At 44.4% G+C, this 21441-nt stretch overlaps 1 long non-coding RNA gene across 1 annotated transcript; it reads left to right on the top strand.

Annotated features, from left to right (window-relative positions):
- The first annotated feature begins 18090 nt into the window (after positions 1-18090).
- Positions 18091-19619, top strand: LOC121039952 (uncharacterized). The gene is made up of 2 exons (XR_005795057.1): positions 18091-18589; positions 19348-19619. It is a non-coding gene; the product is annotated as an uncharacterized LOC121039952 (long non-coding RNA).
- Positions 19620-21441: the final 1822 nt, after the last annotated feature.

The following is a 21441-nucleotide window of genomic DNA, read 5'->3' as shown; positions in this document are numbered from 1 at the left end:
ATAGATAGATAGATAGATAGATAGATAGATAGATAGATAGATAGATAGATATAGAAAGACAGACAGAAATAAGCCTTTGTGACTGTGAACCAGAACAAACTACCTTCTTCTGACTGATATGTAAAATATGCCTAAGTAGTTGAAAAGTTTTATGGAGGTTATTAAACTTACTACAAATGAACTGTTTAGAAGACAAAAGGAGTTAAAAAAAAAACACACAAAAAATACCTAGAAAGATATCGGTTAGAAATTAATCAAGAAGTCAAAGGCATTGCTGGGGAGGAAGGTTATGGATGGCTTTGTTAAGAATTCCCTTATGTGTTTAAGAAGACTGTATGTGTAGTTTGGTTCCAACTATGACATTCTAGAAAAGACACAAGGATGGGAACGGTAAAAAAGATCAGTGGTTGTCAGGGATTAGGGAGGAGGGTGGGGTGAACAGGCTGAACAAAGGATTTTCAGGGCAGTAAGACTGCTCCGCATGATACTACAGTGGTGGACACGGGTCACTGTGCATCTGTCCAAACCTACAGAACATAGAACACCAAGTGTGACCCTCATGGAAACTACTGGACTTTGGGTGACAGACCCGTGTCCGTGTCGGTTCATGAGGTGTAACAAATGTCCCATCCTGCTGCAAATGTTGACGGTAATGGATGAAACAGGGAAAGATGGGATGAAACAGGCCGAGAGGGAAAGGTCAGGACCTGAGGTCCCAGGGTGGGGAAAAACACCTAGGTTGGAACAACGCTGGGAGGGTCTGAGCACAGCAAACCCCCCAGGTGTAGGGTTCCTCTTGAGAATGTAACAGACACCACCCACTGCCCCACAGGTTCTCCTCAGGAATTTGACAAAAGACCTGATTAAAAATAAGTAGTGGAGGGGCGCCTGGGTGGCGCAGTCGGTTAGGCGTCCGACTTCAGCCAGGTCACGATCTCGCGGTCCGTGAGTTCGAGCCCCGCGTCAGGCTCTAGGCTGATGGCTCGGAGCCTGGAGCCTGTTTCCGATTCTGTGTCTCCCTCTCTCTCTCTCTGCCCCTCCCCTGTTCATGCTCTGTCTCTCTCTGTCCCAAAAATAAATAAACGTTGGAAAAAAAAATTAAAAAAAAAAAATAAGTAGTGGACCACAGAACACTTGACCCCACAAGGAATGATATGGCCATAGACCAGCCCCCATACAATGGAATCGAGCCAGTCAGGAATGGGCAACCCAGCCCCTAGCACTGTCAAGCCAATAGGGGTAGAACCTGAGAAGGAAAGAGAGGGAAGGGAAGGGGGTGCCGACCTTAGAAAACCAGGACTTGCCTAGACTCGTGAGTACTCACCTTCAAATCCCCCTCTTTGTAAAGAGAATGTTCCTACTCTTCTTTTCTGATCCTGTACTCTAATAGTGTCCACCTCCTCATTCTTCGAAGCGGAGAAACAACGAACCCCAGGTATTGGGGCGCAACATCGTGCAACAGTAGGGGGAAGCCGGGCCTGTGTGGGGAAAGGGCTGTTAACGGAACTTTGTGTACTTTCTGCTCAGTTTTGCTGCGAACCTAAAACTGCTCTAAAAAATTGAAGTCTGAAAGGAAACAAAATGCAAATACTGTTTTCAGTAACAAGGAAGAAAGCTCAAGTTTTGAAGGTCTTGCATGTGACTATGGGCTGGAGTCTTATATAATAATAGTCTGCATCGGGGCTCTCGCGGGGGTGGGGGGGGCGTCCGTCGGTGAAGCGTCGGACTTCAGCTCAGGGTGTGATCTCGCAGTTCGTGGGTTCAAGCCCCGCGTCGGGCTCTGTGCTGACAGCTCAGAGCCTGGAGCCTGCTTCGGATTCTGTGTCTGCCTCTCTCTCTGCCCCTCCCCTGCTTGTGCTCCATCTCTGTCTCTCAAAAAAAAAAAAAAAAGTTACGAAAAATTTTTTTAAAAACAATAAACATTAAAAAATAGATAAATAAATAATAGCCTGCATCGATTCAGCATTGAACAATACTGAACAATTTTATGTGTGGTGTCGTTTTATTCTACCAAAAACTGATTAAGGAAGATAATACGAGTATTGTGAGTTTTGATATTTTACATGCACTGACTACAACCCTCTCAGGCAGGCAGAGCACTGGCTTCTGTTCTGGACTATTCTTTTCAACGTTTCTAAAGCAAAACCTTGATTGAGATAGTGTCCCTTTCCCGGGCAAGGGGCAGTTTGCTTGCTGTCCAGCATAATAAAAAGAATCTCTTTTTTTTTTTTTTTTTTTAAGGCAAATGTTAGGCAGATTTGCTTGCAACCTCCTTATAAAAATGAGGGTTTCCTGAGCTTGAGTTTCCTCAGTTGTGATGCAGCCTTACTGTGTGCTGTGCCCACCCAAGCCCACTGCTCTCTGTACCCTCACCGGACCTAGGAGGGACCTGAATAGGAAGACCATGCTGTTTGCTGTGCTGTATAAGCAAGCAAGTCCTTTGTCTCTGACCCAGTATCTCTTGTCTTCTGCCAGCTTCCATGAAATTAGCAGGCTACCTTGTTATCCGTCAAGTAGGATGAGATCTCCAACTCTTCACAATTCTTGGCACTCTGTCAACAGTTATTAGTAGGAAATCCCTTATTTTGTTATTATTCCCTGTCTGTTGTCTATTTGAGGTAAATGATTATAGACCTGCAGTTAAGTTGAAGGACAAGGAATGTAGTTTCACAAATGCAGACTCTAAAGAATTGTTTTACAAAGGCCAAAGACAACCGTCTGAAGCTGTTCACGCAAAAAATGTTAAAGTGATTGTGATAAAATTTCAAAAAGATTCCTTATTCTATTCAGGAATCCCATCTGAAACGCTAGATGTTATCATTTCTTTAAATGAAATAATCAAATTCTACTCAGGAATCTCAACTACAACCCTAGATATTAACATTTTTTTAAAGAAAACAATCAAAGGGATGATAACTAATATAATTCAAATTATAACAAGGCGTACAACTGAATAACACATACCAAATAATGGATAGATAAATGATACTTCAAGAGTCCTTCCCTGTTAAAATTGTTATAGATCTTGAAGTACTCTTCTAGGATACTGACCTAAAGTTGCTAGAAATATACATGTACACTATATACACAAAAACAAAAAAAAAAACATGTCTATTTCCAACACCAGCATTTACTCAAGTGATTGCTTTTGGTTTCAGAAGGCAAATAGGCATAATGTATTTTAATTGAGATATTATACAGAGTATAATATACTTTTCAAGCCCATCATTTTTCCTTGTTGAACTCCTTTTTAAAGTGTCATTACATCTGATGCTTGGTGATTGAATTTGGAGCTATGGACATAATTGAAGTCATTTAGTATCTTAACAGTTTCATTAAATTCATTTGAATAAAAACTGGTGACATATAAATATATATCTTAATTGGATGCTATAATTATGAAGATAAATTAAGACCTATTTATGTCATTTTACTGGCATTTTAAAAAAAGAATCCTAGACCTTTGAAAAAGCTTCCAAAAAGACATATTTAAAATTTTTACTTGTTTTCTTGAATATTATGCTGTTTATGATTACTCAGTATAATTCCAACCCCTGTCTTAAGAAGTTAAAATGAGATAACAAGGTCTACAAAAAACTATAATTGCTTCTGGCTCATATGTGCCATATGATGTTTTCCTACCCAACCCAGGCTCAGCCAGCAATGTGCCAATGGAGTGCACGCCCATTTGAAGAATAAAATAATCAAAATAAAAAATGAATATAATGGGGGACACCTGGGTGGCTCAGTCAGTTACACATCCGACTTCAGCTCAGGTCCATGAGTTTGAGCCCTGCGTTGGGTTCTGTGCTGAGAGCTCAGAGTCTGGAGCCTGCTTTGGATTCTATGTCTCCCTCTCTCTGCCCCTCCCCCACTCATGCTCTGTCTCTCAAAAATTAATAAATGTTAAAAAAGATTTTTTTAAAGTAAATGGATCGAATGGAACTTAAAGCTGCCACGATCAAACTTATTTGCTTCTGAGTTAAAGGGACAGGAAGTTATTTATAGTTCTAATGCATGGACCGTGCACGAAAAAATGGGTCAAGTGATTTGAACTTGGGACCTTTCTATGCTGCATTAGATGTGCCTGCTCATTTATTTTCTTTAATTAAAATGTGGTTCCTATAATGTGGATGGTGACATAATATTTATGAGAAAATCAGATCTAAGCGTGGATGTAGAAAAACAGAGTCCCTTCCAATTGCTAGCAATCTATCTCTTATTTTTTTCTAACTTAGGTAAAACCCTTCACCACCATCAGTGTCAAAATACTTTCCACTCCTAAGTAAAACCAAAATCATTTGCCTTCCTATTTTGTTCTGCTCATTGTAATTAAGGCCAAATGAAAATTAAACCAAAGATGAGTTCAGAATAAAAGTAATATCAGACAATCGAAGCTCCCTCAATTCAGTTCTAGTGAGGCTAAAGCAATATATTGGATCCCACTTTTACCAGTGGGGCCAACTGTTCCATCATTAATACCTTGCAATCAGCCAGGGTGGGAGCAGGCATACCACACCTGTCAGCAAACACTACTAATTAGGACTTGTTTTTCCCTCTGGAGAAACTGTTTACTAGCACACCATTGGCCAGAAGCATTTTGAGATCCTGTAGCATATGCAGCACGCGCGCGTGCGCACGCACACACACACACACACACACACACACACACCCCATCTTAGAAGAACTCTGGAACCGGATTGTTTGCGTTCACACTCTGCCTCTATCACTTATTAGCTGCAGGCTGTTGAGCAATTAACTTACCTTCGTTTGCGCCTGTAGAAAGGGAACAAGGACAACAATAGTAACTACCTCACGGGACCGTTTTGGGGGACTCGTCTAAAGTATTTAGTGCCTCACGCAGAAGGTGCTCAGTAAATGTTGGCTGGGATTATCATTGTTACCTAGACCGGAGCAAGAAATTAGATTCTGAAGAGTATCTTTGGGCAAGTGTATCTGATAGAGGTCACGTACTCTCAACGGCCACCATTTGTGTCCTATTGGGCTCCTTACACCCTGATTCCCTTGTCCTCCATATGCTGCTAGAAACTGCACGAACACACAGGTGTGGCGCCAGCTCCCTGCCTGGGACAGCCAAGATGGCACTCGTGCACACCTGCACACTTCCCTTCCTCGTCCCCACTGCATCCCTCCCTACAGGTAAAGAAACCCGGAGCAGGAAGCGCCTCAAAGAAATGTGTTCCTGAGCCCGCTTACTTAACATGTGAAATTTCACTTACGGGTGACTGGTTTATTTCTCAATTGCTGCCTGGTATTCAAAGACTGGCTTCTCCTACCCCCTTCATGTTTAAGACCTTTTCAGGAGCTTACAAGTCAAGATGCTCATTTCCTCTCCCTCTACTACTTTGAAATGACTTTAAAAAGGAAGAGGAAGAGAAGGAAGCCCATAGTATCAAAGGAAACGCAAGGGGACAAGTGGAAGAGGTTTTGGAAATTTGGAAGACGGAAGAGCGATGTCAAAAGATGTAGAGTGAAGGAGGTTATGCGCAGATGTGGTGTAGAAGGACTGGCGTGCTCCCAAAACTCTAAAAAGAGGAAGAAATCAGAAACGTCAGGAATGACAGCGCACCCGCGAAATGTAGACTTAAAAACAAGCAGACCTATATAGACCCCTCCGCAAGCTCCCTGCCACGCACACACGCACCCCATTCCCAGCCTGCCAAGCAGGGCAGAATAAAAGGAAGCCTCGTTTAAAAGGGAGTAGGAGGCCACAAGGCCGATGCCCTAGGCTTACCTCTACTGCCCTCTGATCTGCCTCCCCACATAACAATGGAATTACGCAAGCACTGTTGTTGATTTTCAGCTATGAGAATCATTTAAGCCTTAGCTTTTCCTTCCACAACAGGACACACATACACACACACACACATACACACACGCACGCACACTACACACCTTGAATGAACGTGTGCGCAGAACTAGAGAAGCTAGTGTTAGGGTTGGAATCATCATGTCAACTTCTGGAACCACACACAATTTTAATACGGTTAAAGACTAGACTAACTGTATACTTGCATACATGGGTAACAGTACGATTAAATAGAAATAACAGAAGATGGGCGATGGAAAGGGGAAGAAAGATCAAATAAAGGAGAGGGAGATGAACAGTCTCATCTCACAAAGCAGAAAATCGGAACACTGTCGGTAGGAAATTAAACAAGAAACAAAGGCATAAATGTTTATAAGTAACCAAGAAAGAAGCTATAATATGACTGCAGTGATTTAAGTACAGTGAGAGATACAAAACCTGCATCATCTAAACTTGATCAATCATAGAAGAGGCAGAAATATCACTCCCCCTTAATGACGTGGAAGTAACCACCACTGGGTGTGGAAATAGGACAAAGGAAGATCACGGATGCTTCCATGATAAGCCTTCCCCTGCTAGAATCTTTAAAAAGTATTTCTATTCAGCTCTAGCTCTCTCTCTGTCTTTTTGATAATATGTGAGAGCTCATTAGAGTTCACTTTGTAAATATAAAACATGGTTTGCAGGATTCTCGTTTTAAAAATGAAATACACGAATGAGATCCCCAAGTCGATCTCCCATATTTTGGAGATGAAGAGTCTGAGCTTAAGAGAGAAGTGAGTCATAATTCAGAGAGAAGGCCACATAGCTAGTCAGTGGCAGGCACATGTCACCTGTCTCTACCTCTGACATCCAGGCTTATCCTGCAACCGCTACAGTTACTTTTGCTCTTCGGGAATCAGGCATTGCATTTCTTTCCCCTTCTTCAGCAGTATCAGTAAATTATAAGGTTCGCAAATTCTAAATCGGATAGGACACCAGATAACCTCCAATATCTTCACGAGATTCTTAAGAAATTAGATCCCAGGTAAAGTGATAACCCCAAGTGTCCACATTCTCTTAACAAATTATGCTGTTCGGTCAATATTCCATGTTCTTGGTGGGTTACTAGGGGATATAGTTCAGGCCACCGTAACGAAAAGCCCCAGAATGGGTGGCTTAAACAACAAGTACCTGTTTCTCATTTCGGGAAGGTGGGAAGTTCGAGGAGAAGGTGCCCGCAGATCCAGGATCTGGTGATGCCCCGCTCCCTGGTTTCCAGATGGCAGGCTTCCTGCTGTCCTCTCACAGGGAGGACAGAAGAGTAGAACCACGCCCTCTTGTGACTCTTTTATGGGTATTAACACCTTAATTAATTGAGTGGAACCTTCACGGCCTCATCTAATCCTGGTTACTTCCACAAGGTTCAACTTCCCAATTCCATTAAATTGGGGACTGGATTTCAACACAAATTGTAACAGGAGGAGGACACATTCGGTTCATAACACTAGGCTTCTAAAACTTTAATTTGTATACAAAATTACAGCCACGGAAAATAAATTCACTCAATCTCTGACTCTGATATTTGGAGGCACAGAGGACAAGTCTATATTTTGAATCGTGATTATAGAACCTAAAGCCACTTACTAGGGATTATTACCCTTGGGGTAATTAAATACACACACACACACAAACACACACACACACCTATCTTGTAAGATAATTTGTTTGAATTATCTGGCATCCTTGGCAGTTTAAAGTAATATGCAAAAAAAAAAAAAGAAAAAGAAAAAAACTCATGATACTATTTACCTGTTTACCTCTTCTGCTAGATCTGGTTCATTTTATAAAAACATTTTTTAAATATTTATTTATTTTGAAAGAGAGGGAGCGCGCGCACGTACGCACAAGCGGGGGAGGGACAGAGAAAGAGGATCCCAAGCAGGCCCCACGCCCAGCACGTAGCCCAACTCAGGCTCGATCCCAGTGAGACCACAACCAGAGCCGACATCAAGAGTTGGACACTCAGTTGACTGAGCCACCTAAGCACCCGTCATTTTATAAAAGCATTTAAGTAGATATTGCTGCCTCGGGGGCCTCGTTTATCCAGATGTTGGTGCTGGAAGTGAATAAAGAGCGGGAACACCAGAGACACATAATCATCTGATCTTTTACAACTACAGGGAGATCCTCCACCATCACACCACCCCTAATTCCCTAGAGGATCCTACCTGTTCTCAGAGGAATTAATCATCAAAAGAAGATGCAAACAGCGTTGTTTAGCGAGATCCAAACTCGACTAAGCTGTCGAGGAGTTTAGGCTCAATCAGCCTTTCTGAATTAATTAGAATCTCTCCTGGTTTGGCCTGGAAACCAACCTACACCGCCATGGTGATCCTGGCTTCAAAGGTCTCCATGGGGTTGGTTGAGGCCTTTGCCGATTCTGCATGGCAGCCCAGTCCTGCCTCCTTCCTTGCCCTTCCGGGAGCTGTGCAGGGCTGCCTTCTGGGTCTGGACACACGCTCTCCGTGTGCTGGCACCCACCCGGGGCTGCTTATTCCTTCACATTACTTGCCCGGCCACGGACGTTTGCGCTTCTGATCCCCACCGTGGAGGACCCGTCATGGTCTCCTTCCATTACTTATTTGTCTCTCAGGCTTTGAACCGCTATACTTGAGCTACACTAAAAAAGCATCAACTGAAAGTCAGAAAACACAAAGGCTCGACTCCAGAACTCCACACACAAGGGAAGGACAGCAACGGAACTGAAAAGGGGGCTCCGGCTGTCCTCCCGAGTTGCAGAGCGAATACATGTGCATTTTTATGGGTCTACCTTGGTGGGGGCTGATGGGTAACAGGGGGGTGCCCTTCAAACCATCGTTTGGCATTGAGACCTGTTCAAACTCAGCTCTGCCATGATCTAGTTATGCGTTCCCAGGCTTTTGATGTCTAAGCCTTAGGTTTCCACGACAGAACTCGTGAGGTGAACTAGAGGCTGGCTACTCTGAGTACAGCCCCCCAACCAAACACCATCGGCATGATCTGGGAGCTACTGAAAAAATGCAGGATCTCAGGTCTCACCCAAGGCCCAGGGGCTCAGAACCTGCATTTTCACAAGACCCTCGGCTGACTTATGTGCACATTAGCATCTGAGCGAGATATGGCACGTTCCCTCCCTGATGAATCAGCCTCGTGAATTTGAGAAAACACAATGCTGGGATTTGAGCGCCTGAAATTGGAACTCTTTTTCTGCTACCACAGTATCTATGTGCCATTGGAGAAACGACTTGACTTCTTCGCATCTGTCAAATTAGGGATATTACTACATGTTTTACGAGGCTGATGCGGTGACTATAAATTATGAAGCACCCTACCACGATGCCTGGCGTACAATGGGAATTGAACACATTTTAATTCTCCTTCCTCGCTGGCTCTCTCCCGCAGAACCAATATTTTATGAATCTGCGGATCTTATTTCCTGCCACAGACTCATATCCTAGCGCCTTTGCCCCCAACCGGAAAAGAAACTAAAGTATCAAATCTTGCAAAAGTCCCGCAAAATTCTAAAAGCTAACAGTTACCAGGTGGCGGCGAGTGGAATGAACCGAGGCCTTCATATGCAATACCTCTTAGACATAAACTAGCTTCTCCCTCTACTGCTGTCAGTGCAGCTAAGAGACAATCAAGCTAACATTTTTGTTTGTCAAACTACCAAATTGATGCTGTTGCTTGGGGGCAGGGTGTGTGGATCCCCGGAGCGCTGTCTCAGAACAGGGCAATTGTGGACCCAATTACCTAGTTCGTGCTTTTAGTCTTTCAAAGTAACCCCGAAGAAATCTGTTTATTCTTAAGAGCTGTTAGGGGAGAGAAATGTCTCCCAAGATATCCCTTTTAAGGCTGTTCCATCGTATTTTGAGGTGATATGTTTTGTCTTTTACTGAATACGTTGTTATTCAAAAATGCTCACTTATCTTTTACACTCTTCATTTTGAATTCAACTGCACTGTGACTTTTCTGTACATCTTTTATGAACAAGGTCTCTGGTGGGTCCTCTTTAATTGGTTAAGGATGATCAGCAGAGAGCATTGTCAAAACTCCAGACAGTGTTTCTTTTGAAACTCGGGGCACCAAACTTTTCCTGGGATAAGATGTCTGGATGCAGATAAAAACCAACCGTGCTGTCCTGCCCGCAAACACTACCTGAGCCTGACTTGTCAAAACAAGAAGGGCTTTCAAGTCCTCCACCGGCAGTCAGAGTTTAGAAGGGCTTTGTTTTTCAAAACTGAATTATTTGTGTTCTGCTTCTGACAAAAGGGGTTGAAAGAAGGAAGGGGATTGGAGGTCTTTGCTAAGAACACATTCTTAGCAGATTCTTAGCGATTCTTCCAGGAAAGACTAACAGAAAGTATCAAATACCAAAAATTTCTGAAGGCCTTCCTCCTGTCATCTTGCAAATCTGGACACAACTTCATTACCCGGTGGGAAGGAGGAAGCGTAAACACACACAGGCACCCACCTGTTACACGGACACCGTGCCCTGCTTTTTTTCCCCCTTCTTGGGTTATTGTCTGTTCCAGAGAATTCATGTTTGAGTACATACTGGCTTCGTTCAAAGTCCTTCCCTGCCCTCTTCCTTCCACCCCTTCCTCAAATTTGTGAAGATATTCTCTATGCTTTCTCAGCTCATATCGCGACACGCACAGATGCTTCCCAGGTTTTTCTGTGTACAGCTTTGGATGGTCCCACTGGCTAGTAGGACTATAACTCCATTTGTAATTCAAGGTGTCCCTAAATACCGTAATAAACTTAGAAATGGCACTACAGTCAATGCTAGCATGTATATTTTAATTCTAAAGCCCCTATGCTATCACACTTACGCATTAACTGAACTACTTTTTGTCTGGTGTGTAAATGTCATTTACTTAGCATAGACATTAAAGGCAACCTTACAGGGGGAAAAAATGAGCTATTTTTACACTGCTTTTAAAATCATTTTCAAGAAAAACTGGTATTCAAAATCAAGATTAAACTAAAAATTAAAACGTGGGCAATATTCTGCATGACTTCCTAAGTTATATTCAGGGAAAGCAAGCGGATTCTAGAATTACTGGACATCATCCAGAAGATTCATTTCCTGCCAAGGTACTCAATCCAGACCTAACACTGCATCAGCAATTTCTCGATTCTGTATTCTTTTTGGTTTACCATTCTATTTCTCATCACTATTCTGCTGGACATAACATCCCTCTGCTGTTTAGGATATAAAAAAAATTTTTTTTTGCCAGCTTTGAGAAGTTGTTTTGGTTGGATTGGCATAATTGCTCATCAGAACCACACTTAATTATATTACTTTTAACCTTGTCTTCGTCTTATTTGGGATTTACAATGCACTTACAGATGTCATGATATGTATTGGTCTTGCATTTTAGAAAAATCGTTGACAGTCCTCTGTATATCCAGGAAATCCATTAATCCCAGCACATCTAGATGTGTGTTTTCCCCAAACCTGCCTTCATCCGGGCAAGTCCTAGCCAGTGGTTAATAAGTAGGGCTTTCCCACAGAAAGCCTCTGCCGTATGACAAAGAACTTTCTACAGGTAATGGAGGCAGAGCTGTCCACTCTAAACACAGACGCCTTCCTGGGAGTTCCTTTCCCTTCTTTTTGAGATTCTGATCTGCTTTGGGAGAATGGCTCACAGGGTCAGGGATAGTTGAAAGAATGTGCACGGGGCACAATTTTTATATCTCTCTTTCACCTAGGAGATTTTTCATAAGCCTGCTCAGAACCTCTCTGCTTGGTATGCAATACAGAAATAACGGGGTAAGTCTCTCATAAATTGAATTGATCTGACCATGGATTTGAAGTTACTGCCTTTCCCACTGAGTTAAAGCCAAATAGAGTTGCCTGCCCGGCCAGCTTTGATCAGTAGCGCGGTACTTTCCTCTTTCTGACTGAAATGCGTCCAGTCCCTAGCACTGGTTTTATTCAATGTTCTTGTTCACTTCACTGGAAATGCTTTAACTCTGGCACCTGCTGGCTGTGAAAGTGATTAGGATTTCATGGGACCAGAGCGTTTCATTTCTAGTAAGACACGCCACGGCCCATAAATTAATACAGGATTATGCTTCAGCATTTACTCTGCAGGCTTGTTTTGAACTGAAAAGGAAAGGCAATTGAAGGGTGAAGAAAAAAGGAGATGATCAGATGAAAAGTGAGCAGGTGTACAAAACCTGACGGTGCGCATTCGCGTAAGCGCTTTCTTAGGAGGAAACCGAGAAACTTGCCCCCTTTGCTCTGTGAATGCTGACGAGCATCATTCCTTCCTCTCAAAACCTGGCTCATTCTGCCACCAGAAAACATCTTGCCCTGCGTCAGAATGTAGACGGGTCGTCCCCATTCCCTCTGCAAGCCAGAGCAAACGCTGCGGCCACAAGGCATCTGAGCCTTGCCTTCCAAGCACCCCCACCATCGTGCCAGACGTAGGAACATCAGACCCTCCAGGCCAGCAGACCCCAAGCTGAGTGCTCTCAGGTGACCATGCCAACATCAAGAGGAGCAGGAGAATTGCCCCGCTAAGCTCCGTCTTAATTCCTACCCCCCGAAATAATGAAAGGTAATAAAAAATATTGTGGTGAGCAGCAGCCCAGGAGCCAGATTCAGCCCACTGATGGTTTTTGCACGGCCTGTGAACTAAGAATGGCCCTTACATTATTAAACGGTTGCAGATAATCAAAGTAACAATAGCATTTTGTGACACAAGGAAATCACACGAAGTTTAGTTGTCCTGTGCAGTACAGTCGTTCCGGAACACAGCCACGCTCATCGGTTGACGTACCGTCGCTGTCTGCTTTCGGGCTCCTGCAGCAGAGTGGAATAATTCCAAAAGAGATGTCTAAAATATTACCACATGACCCTTGACAGAAAAAGTTTAACTCTGTTTTGTTATTTTTAGTGTTTATTTATTTATCTTTGAAAGAGAGAGAGAGAGAGACAGAGAGAGCATGCATATGAGCAGGGGAGAGGCAGAGAGGGAGGATAGAGAGAGAATCCCAAGTAGGCTCCTCACCGTCAGCACAGAGCCCAACACGGGGCTCCAACTCATGAACCCGTGAGATCATGACCTGAGTCCAAACCAAGTGTCGGATGCGCCACCAACTGAGCCACCCAGGCGCCCCTTAACTTCTGCTTTAAACCACTAAGTTTTGCATTATTTTGTCACATGTCAATATGGATTTTGCAGATGGAATACCCAAGAAACACATTTCAATGTCACAGGTGATCTCTCAGCCACATACCCACATAGTTAAAACTCAAGAGAAAGCCAAAAGCTGAAAAAAAAAAAAAAAAGAACTTTCTGAATGTTTCCCATTTGTTGTATACAAATGCAAACATTTTATTCCACTGAGAAACAGGACGGATGTAACATTTCACGGACTCCCACCATATTTGAGGCACTGCTCTGGGCCACGGGGATCTAAAGGTAAGTAAAATCCCATAAAAACTGTGCCCTCCTGGAGCTGACAGTCAAATGAAGAAGAAAAACAGCCATCGACCAATTCCACAACACAGTCGGCAGTAGGTTTATCAAAATGATTGCAAAGAGTACTCTGATCACTATTCCACAAAAATCTGACCTCGCCTGACGACAGCCAAGTTTCCCCAAAGATGTGATACTTAAGTCAATATCATAATGGTAAGTCACAGTTAATTAGACAAAAGGGGAGGGGGGGGGTGGAGCGGTGAGAAATGCAGAGTTTTCCAGACTTTGAGAGCATGGTACCTTTGAGAAAAGGGGAGATGTTTGTGACTGGTGACAAAGAGAAGCCCAAGATTGAGGGCCTTTGTGAACCGTCTTCCTTGTTTTCATTTGCATCGTAAGAGTCATTGAAGTATTTTAAGCAAGAGACATGGGGAAAGAGAAGGACCTTGGTTTAATGTTGTCAGATTCACATCTGTAAAATCATTTGCGTTTGTGGGAAAAACAGGTGGCAGAAAGCAGGGCGGCATGCCCAGAATGGAGGAGAAACGCTTGTGGTAACCAATGGTGGGAGCGTAAAAACAAAACCTCCTCACAGCCCAGGAATCCTCTCCATGAAGTGAGCAGGGAAAGAAAATCCTTGTTACTGAGCAAGCATTAAACCAGACAGGGCTGCACATCGCGGGCAATCCGCTACGGAGTTGCCGAGGCAGAACGGGACCTCTCTTGTATCCGGCTATTCCCCGGCACCGGCCACCAATCCTTAGAGAACTGGGACCCGCGCGTGGTTCGGCGACCCCAGGGGAAGATTCCAGCTGCATGGGAGACAGCAAAGATCATCACCATGGCAGCCACCAGGAACGAACGTCCCAACACTTCCGCCCACTGCAGCCACCACAGGGCGATATGCCTGCGTGCACCCCTCCACGGGTGCAGTGAAAGGGCCCCGTCCCCCCCTTCACAGAAGACAAATAGAGCAGGAGGCTTGGACAGGTGTCATATGATGCACACACTTGGCGTGAAGATCAACGGACCCTCGTGGAGCCCAAAACAAGGAAAGACAGTCCCACTCGAGATGATAAAACCCACACAGCTGTGTGGGCCCCTTAGGTCTCCGTAGGAAGGTTCTAGCCCCAGGCCTGTTCCTGTGCTGCCAGAAGACTGTGCGCATGAGCCTGCCTTTCCCAACAGCCAAGCAGACACAACCCGTCACACACGGGTTCTCAGGATAAATAATTAGTCCTTCAGTGAGAGGACCGGCCAGCACTACTGGTTACACGGAGTCCAGCCTAACTTTACCGGGTAACTGGGGGGAGACCACCCAGGCTCGCGAACTGGCTTCACCCAGGGGAAAAGAACACACTTCCCCGATCTTTTTGACAGGGGGTGGTTGCGCAGTTTGAAGCAAGGCACCCCCTAAAATCCTGTTCCTCCTTCCCCCACAAACCTGGAAATGGGGGTGCCGGTCTCTCTATAGGCTTACGTTTCAAAGAGATGGTTCCCAGGTCCTTTAGAAAGACACGTGAAATTGACCAAAGGCCCATCAAGTTTTCAAACAGAAGACCAAGGACGTACAAGTTGTCCAAAGGAAATGCGCTGAGAAAAAGCAGGAGGAATCTCTCGAAGAGGAGAACCAGGCCTCTTGTTTTTCACTTGTTTTTCTCCTCACACTGGTGCAAGAGAAAAGACAATGCATTTCTAAAAGGATGGAGTGTAGGGGAAGAATAATATCCTTTGAGCTTAGGGTCACAGAAATCACTGAGGACTTTAACCAAGCCCGTGACTACGACGTACTTACAGCAGAAGCCGGACAAGCCAGACACGAGCGGCAGGTAACAGCAGCCCAGGGGTTGGAAGGAGCGGGCCAAAGCCATTAGCGCTTCCGTGGTGACACTCTCCTAGTTTGCTTTTGCTCCTCTAGATGCTTCTCAGATCTCTCTTCTTATGCCTCTACCTTGAATGTCTGTCTTCCTCTGAGCCCTGCCCTGGCCTTTTCATCCTCTTCCACGCTTTTCCTCCGTTGTCTCATCCACTCGTCTGACTCCAAGTCTCAGCTACAAACTGAAGACTCTTAATCTGTTTCTCCTGCCATCCATCCATCCATCCATCCATCCATCCATCTCTCTCTCTCTCAAACTTGGACTCATAGATAAACACACCTACTGGAAAACTCAACTGGGAGTTCACAGTCATTCCAAACTCATCAGGTACACGTGGCACTCACTGTTCTCATCAAATACGTTCCTTCCTCCACGTTTCCTGTCTCAGAAGATGGCGGCACCATTCACCCAATTGTTCAAGACATTGATATTCTCTGGTCTGTCACCAAATATGAAATCCATCCAATTTATCTCCTTCATATTTCACATCCGTGCATGCCTCTCCTGACTGAGACTGACCGGCAATTCCTCAGACTGGCCGTCATTTCTCTCATGGAGATTATTCCAAAAGCTACCTAACTGATGCTCTTTTCAGATCCATTCTCAAAAATTCAGCCGGACTGAATTACAATAACCCGAACGTGAGAACAGATATAATTTTTTCACAGTGACATTGGTGTCAGGATAGAGCGCTTGTCTTTAACATGGTTTGAAATGACAAGTTCTTGAAACCGGCAGAGTGACCTCCCTCTGGGAGCTCAGCTGTCCGGATGCTGACACTTCTCTAAGGGCAAAAGGCAATCTTGGCCCAACCCCCCAGGATCCTGTGAGACTTCTTTAGCATAACAAAATCCCTTTGGAGACTTCCTTTATCTCTACCCCCCCCCCCCCAAGATATATGTTAGCAATTATTCTCCAAGCATGTGGCCCACTCAGAGACCTCTGAAGGGTCTCATGACTGAGGTTTTACCGGACAGTATCAAATGACCTTATTCCAACAACAGCTAACCTCAAGGTCCTGGAAACCTTATTTCCCAAATTCCCTAAAGGCCTGTGCTGTCCCTAACTCCCTCCCAACCTGGACGTATATGATCAGCCACCCCTCAGCACCCCAGTGCAGCTCTTTCTGCCCACGGGTCCTGTCCCCAGGCTTTCAGAAAAAGCACCGTTTTGCCCTGAAGACATCACAAGAATTCTTTCTTGGTCATCAGCTCCAAACCCCAACTCTTCCACATCAGTGTGGGCCCTGTTTCAGTGTTAACTATCATCCTCCCAGTTCCCATGTAAGGCTTTGACCTTAGTAGGCAATCAATAGATATTTTCATATAAAAGAGAAGGAAGGAAGCAATAAAACTCTTAGGCGGAGCAGCCTTGGGACTGGTCATCAGGGAATTTTGCAAATGCGTAGGATGCTGCCCGGTAGCTGAGACAGGATGAGATTGATTTACAGCGTAAAAGGCAGGGGGAAGGCAGGCTTCCTAACTGCTCTTCGTACCTGGAGGCAAATACATCTTGCTTTCTTGAGCTTGAAATTAGAAAGAGAATTAGCTGTATTAAAGCTCTAATAATAAAAACACATCTACGAGTGACACAAATGGTCTCTGTTTACATGGGTGTATGACAATTAAGAAGATGTGACAGTCTGCAATAATTCACGGCTCAGGTGTTTTGTGCAAATGCGACAGAGAAAAGGATGCCACCTTGGCATTAAACAGGGTTCTGACCTTGGCCGGTAAAATATTAAATTTCAAGTTTCCTTGTACAAATCTTCTCCCTGGATCTTTCCCATTTAAGTACTTTAGTATCAAACTAGAAAATAAAGTAAAGGAATCTGAGCCTTCTCTTTTATTTAACTCACGGACTCTTGTGAATCAACTTCAGAACTAACCACGTCTCCCCTGGCTCAGCCAGGTACGAAGCAGCAATGGCAGGATGGGGTCAACTTAGGGGGCATCCCCTGCTACCCCATGTCACCAGCCCCGTGGCATTCTGACACCCTTCAAGAAGGGAATCTCTTCACACAGTGGCTGCTAGCCCAGTGGGTATTGAGATGTTTGCTCTCCAGTGAGACTATCCTTCAACTTCAGAACGCCCATGTCTAACATGTTGGCATAGTTAGTAGATGTACCCAAGTCAGGGACTTCTGGGAGGGAGAGGGAGGGGGAGAGAGAGAGAGAGAGAGAAAGAAAGAAAGAAGGAAAGAAATATCTGGTGGGGATTTTCCTCAGCAAAATAATTACTCCTTCCAAGATGCACTCAGCAAAATAACTACACCTTCAGAGTCACATCTTGACGTGACGGAAACAGAAAACATTCATCAAGTCAGATTTTTTTTTTCTTCTTTGGTTTTCCATTGAGGGACATTTCTATAATCGGTAGGTTTGTTTCTAATATATAGGAATCTTTATAATGTGGGGGGGGGGTGCGGATATTGCTTTGGCAAGACTTTGCCCGGGTCTATTTTGCTCCCGGATTAACACTGTGGCCGAGGGACGTTGCTTTCTACACGACTTGGGTGAAAATCATTGCTCTTTCTTGCATCTGAAATCACTCTGCTGAAACTTTAGCTCTGTTGGACCAAAGTCCTAGTTTTAGACTTCAGCCCGGCCCAATTTATATGATAGTATACTCTCAGGCAGCGCATCTTATCCTTACTTGGAAGCTGGGGCGGGTGTGTCACATTCTCCCTGCCCACAACTTCCTTTTGAGGTAGCGGCAGCGGAAGCACATTATGCCCCGAGGGTGTCACACTTTCCTTTCCCACCACTTCCTTCCAGGTATTGGAGGAAGCACATTATGGCCCCGGAGGCCGGAAGCGGCCGGTTCTCACAGCCCCGGGAACAGAGCTGCCATTTTTGTTTGGGCTGCTGAGTCAGGAAACTGACATTCTCCTGTTGTGCTTTTAAAAGTATTTGCTCTAACTTCATTTTTTTTCCCTCTGACAGCTGAAGCAGAAAGGTGGATTAGCTTTCTTGATTCCAATTATCTTCCCTGTAGTATATTGCTGATACGCTACTGTGTCAGATAACTTATGTGAAGTAGAAGAAAATGTCACCTAGTAAATGTGACAGAGCTGGAGGGAGGGCTTGAAAGGTATTTCTTGTCACTGATGGGGCTCCAAGAACGTTTTTAAAGACAGGTAGAATTCACTTGAAATATCTGAATTGGATTTTTTTTTCCTGCCAAATTGGCTGAAAGATTACCATGCACATGTCAACTTTTGCTTTTAGAGAAGACCAACTGAGATCGTCGATGTTGTGCTCAACCTGATTTCCTTCTACATCTGGATATGAGAATGGAAGGTGTTCCTCATGACACCTGAGTTTTCCTCTGTTTGTTTGTTTGGTTCACATCGTCAGACAGGAGGTCATATCTCAGAAAGACGGGGTTGTCACTGCCTTAAGGAGATATCTGGGACAACGGTTAGTATCTGGTGACCACGTGTGTCTTTGTGTTTATGTTTTTGTGTCCTGAGGTGGTAAGAGGAGGCTGAAGTGCCTGTGTGCTCATTCAAAGCCTTAAAAAAAAAATTAATGTTCATTTATTCCTGAGAGAGAGAGACAGAGAGAGAGACAGAGCATGAGCAGGGGAAGGGCAGAGAGAGAGGGAGACACAGAATCTGAAGCAGGCTCCAGGCTCTGAGCCATCAGCACAGAGCCCGATGAGGGGCTTGAACCCAGGAACCTGAGATCATGACCTGAGCCGAAGTCGGAGGCTCAACCCACTGAGCCCCCCCAGGCGCCCCAAAGCCTTTTGATTACACAGAACTGCCTGCAGTTTCTGACTTTTGTTATTTGTGTCATGATAGCTTATTATTCAAAGTTTTAAATGTACAACTTTTCTTGTTTTCCCTGATGAATCACCTGTATCTTTTTACCACGTTGCGAGAATTTGAATCAGAGTTAAAATATAAAACGCTGCCCGTATTTTTGAGACAAGGACACCGATCTGGAAACTTTGTAAGAGGAAGAAACCACGTCCAGAGGTCAGATTAAAGAGGAAAGCGGGTAATTACTTACATGGACGAGACAGAAAGGGGCTGCAGGGAGTTAAACTTGAGTTCTTGGCCTTATGGACTTTATCACCGTGTCGTAGTGTGATATCAGGATATCACGGTGACATAAAACCACTAAACAAAATTTTGTGGTTTAAGCCAGGGCTCTCTGCTAGTTCTTCACAGAATGAAAAGCAAAGACAAGAAATGTTTCTGACCTGCCAGAGGGGATCGTGACACGATCCACGAGGCAAGACTGCAGCTCGCTTGATTTGTTCACCGTTTTCCATCCAAAAACTTCTGAATCATTCTCAGCACCATAGTGAACATACTCCTTTTTCCTTTCGTGACAGATGTAGTCCTGCAAACGTAAATAATCTCAGGCCCTCACTCTCATTTAGTTGATTACTAGCATTTCAATAAAAGCAAAACATTCTCGGTTGAGGCTCTTGACTTGAGTTCCTCTTAGTATGTAGTCGGTCTGTAACAATGACCTCCGGTCCCCAATGCTCTTCAGCTCAGTCCTTGAGCATCGCCACAAAAAGAAAACCGCCCTGATCATTCTCAAGATGTCTCGCCATGAGCAACAAGCCTCCTCAACCGAGTCAGCCATCAACACGGCCCTTACTGGAGCCCTGTAGAGACGGTCAATTTTATCACTTAGGGTAAGAGTGAGCAGAAATGGGAGATGATGTGGGGTGAGTAGGAAGAAGAAAACAGAGCAGGAAACCAATGGTACTTCCTCTAACATCTGCAAGAGACCTGGGGAAAAAGTAGACAAGCAGGGAAAAGCAAGCTTGCAGAGCATCGAAGAAAGACTTGCCAATTCAAAGTAACTTTTTCTCTGTGTGTTAGCTGGCTGACATTTCCCCCTAAAAACACCCTTCTCTGTCCTTCACAGCACACCTCAGGCTCTGAGCAACCAGGTTTGATCCGCAAGATGAATTAAGAAAACCCTAGGGACACAGAGGGAAACAGACGGTTATCTACAGAGAGATAGATTACACCTCCAACTTGAAAATATGTGGCTCCTTTCTAGGTCAGCTCCTGTGCGAACAGGACTCGCCTGCTCCCTGATTTTTCCTTCAGGAAATGTGCTTCTGCTGAAAATGTGAAATGAGCAGGAATTTAGGAACAGGTGAGGGAGACGAGTATGTATTTACTAGAAATAATACTAGAAAAAAATACATGTATTCTTTGGTAAGAGGGACATGTGTATATTTTCCTGGGAACATTTACCAGGTTTCTGCCCAGGTTCAGAAAGGTCAACTAGTCCAAAACTTGATATGGCCCGCGCAATGTGAAATTTGACGCAACTGAATTTCACGGGATGTAGCCCAAGCACTAAGCACAACAGGTTCCGTTTATTTTCTGAAAGTGTCCTTATAAAATTAAGGCTTGCTTTTAACAAGCGAGAGTCAGTAGTCCTGCAATCTTGCTCTGCCTCTATCATTATTTTCTGTGTATTTACCAGCCAAACATATGCACAGCATGTTACGCATATGCGTGACGTGGTTGTGAGCAAACATGGCATCCGAGTTGCCAGAGGCCGTGTGTGGGAGGCGAGGCTGAAGGGAAGATGGTTTGTGAACTGAGTGCACAGCTCAAGTACCCAAGGGAGGCCAGAAACAACTCTCTCTACACTCAGGAAGACTGATTTTGGTTTTTGTCTTGAGTGCATTAAGAAAGAGGAAGCGTACACACATACAAAGAGTATAGACGCGACGCACCATTCTCCGCCACCTTGAATTGAAGGCAGGTGGTATCGCCAGGATGATGAGAAGTCCCGGGCATCTCTCCTTTGTCCTAGGTAACGTAGGAGTCTAGAAAAGGTAAATACCTGCCGGGCCAGAGACACAGCCCTTCCCTTCCCAACCAGCCTTTCAGAAGAGTGAGGATCATCCAAGGGGGCAGCCCGTGTGTCTGTGCAGCAAGACTCCTGCTTGCACCGAAAAGGAAATTTAGCTGAATATGTTTATCCTTCTGAAAAATACAGTCTGAAGAAAGCAGGCTTCAGCTCCTGAAAGACCTCGGTACATGTCAATGATTTAAAAAGTACACTCCCAATGCCACATCAAGGACCGTGCCTGCTAGAAACAGCTCATTTACAATCTGAGGAAAACGGTCAGAAATAAAATGTGGGAATGGAGCTTTAAAGACATCTTACCAGTTGATTCTTGATAGGATTGATGTTAAAAAGTTCTCGCGTTAATGATATTTATCACAATAGCACAATATGAAAGCATCAAGGTCACTTTCCAAATAGCATGTTGCTTTCCA

This window comes from Herpailurus yagouaroundi, unplaced genomic scaffold (genome assembly GCF_014898765.1).
Source record: "Herpailurus yagouaroundi ecotype Mexico unplaced genomic scaffold, PumYag 181, whole genome shotgun sequence".
Lineage (NCBI taxonomy): Eukaryota > Metazoa > Chordata > Mammalia > Carnivora > Felidae > Herpailurus > Herpailurus yagouaroundi.
Note: the sequence above shows the minus strand (reverse complement) of the source record. Positions and strands in the feature narration are given on the sequence as shown.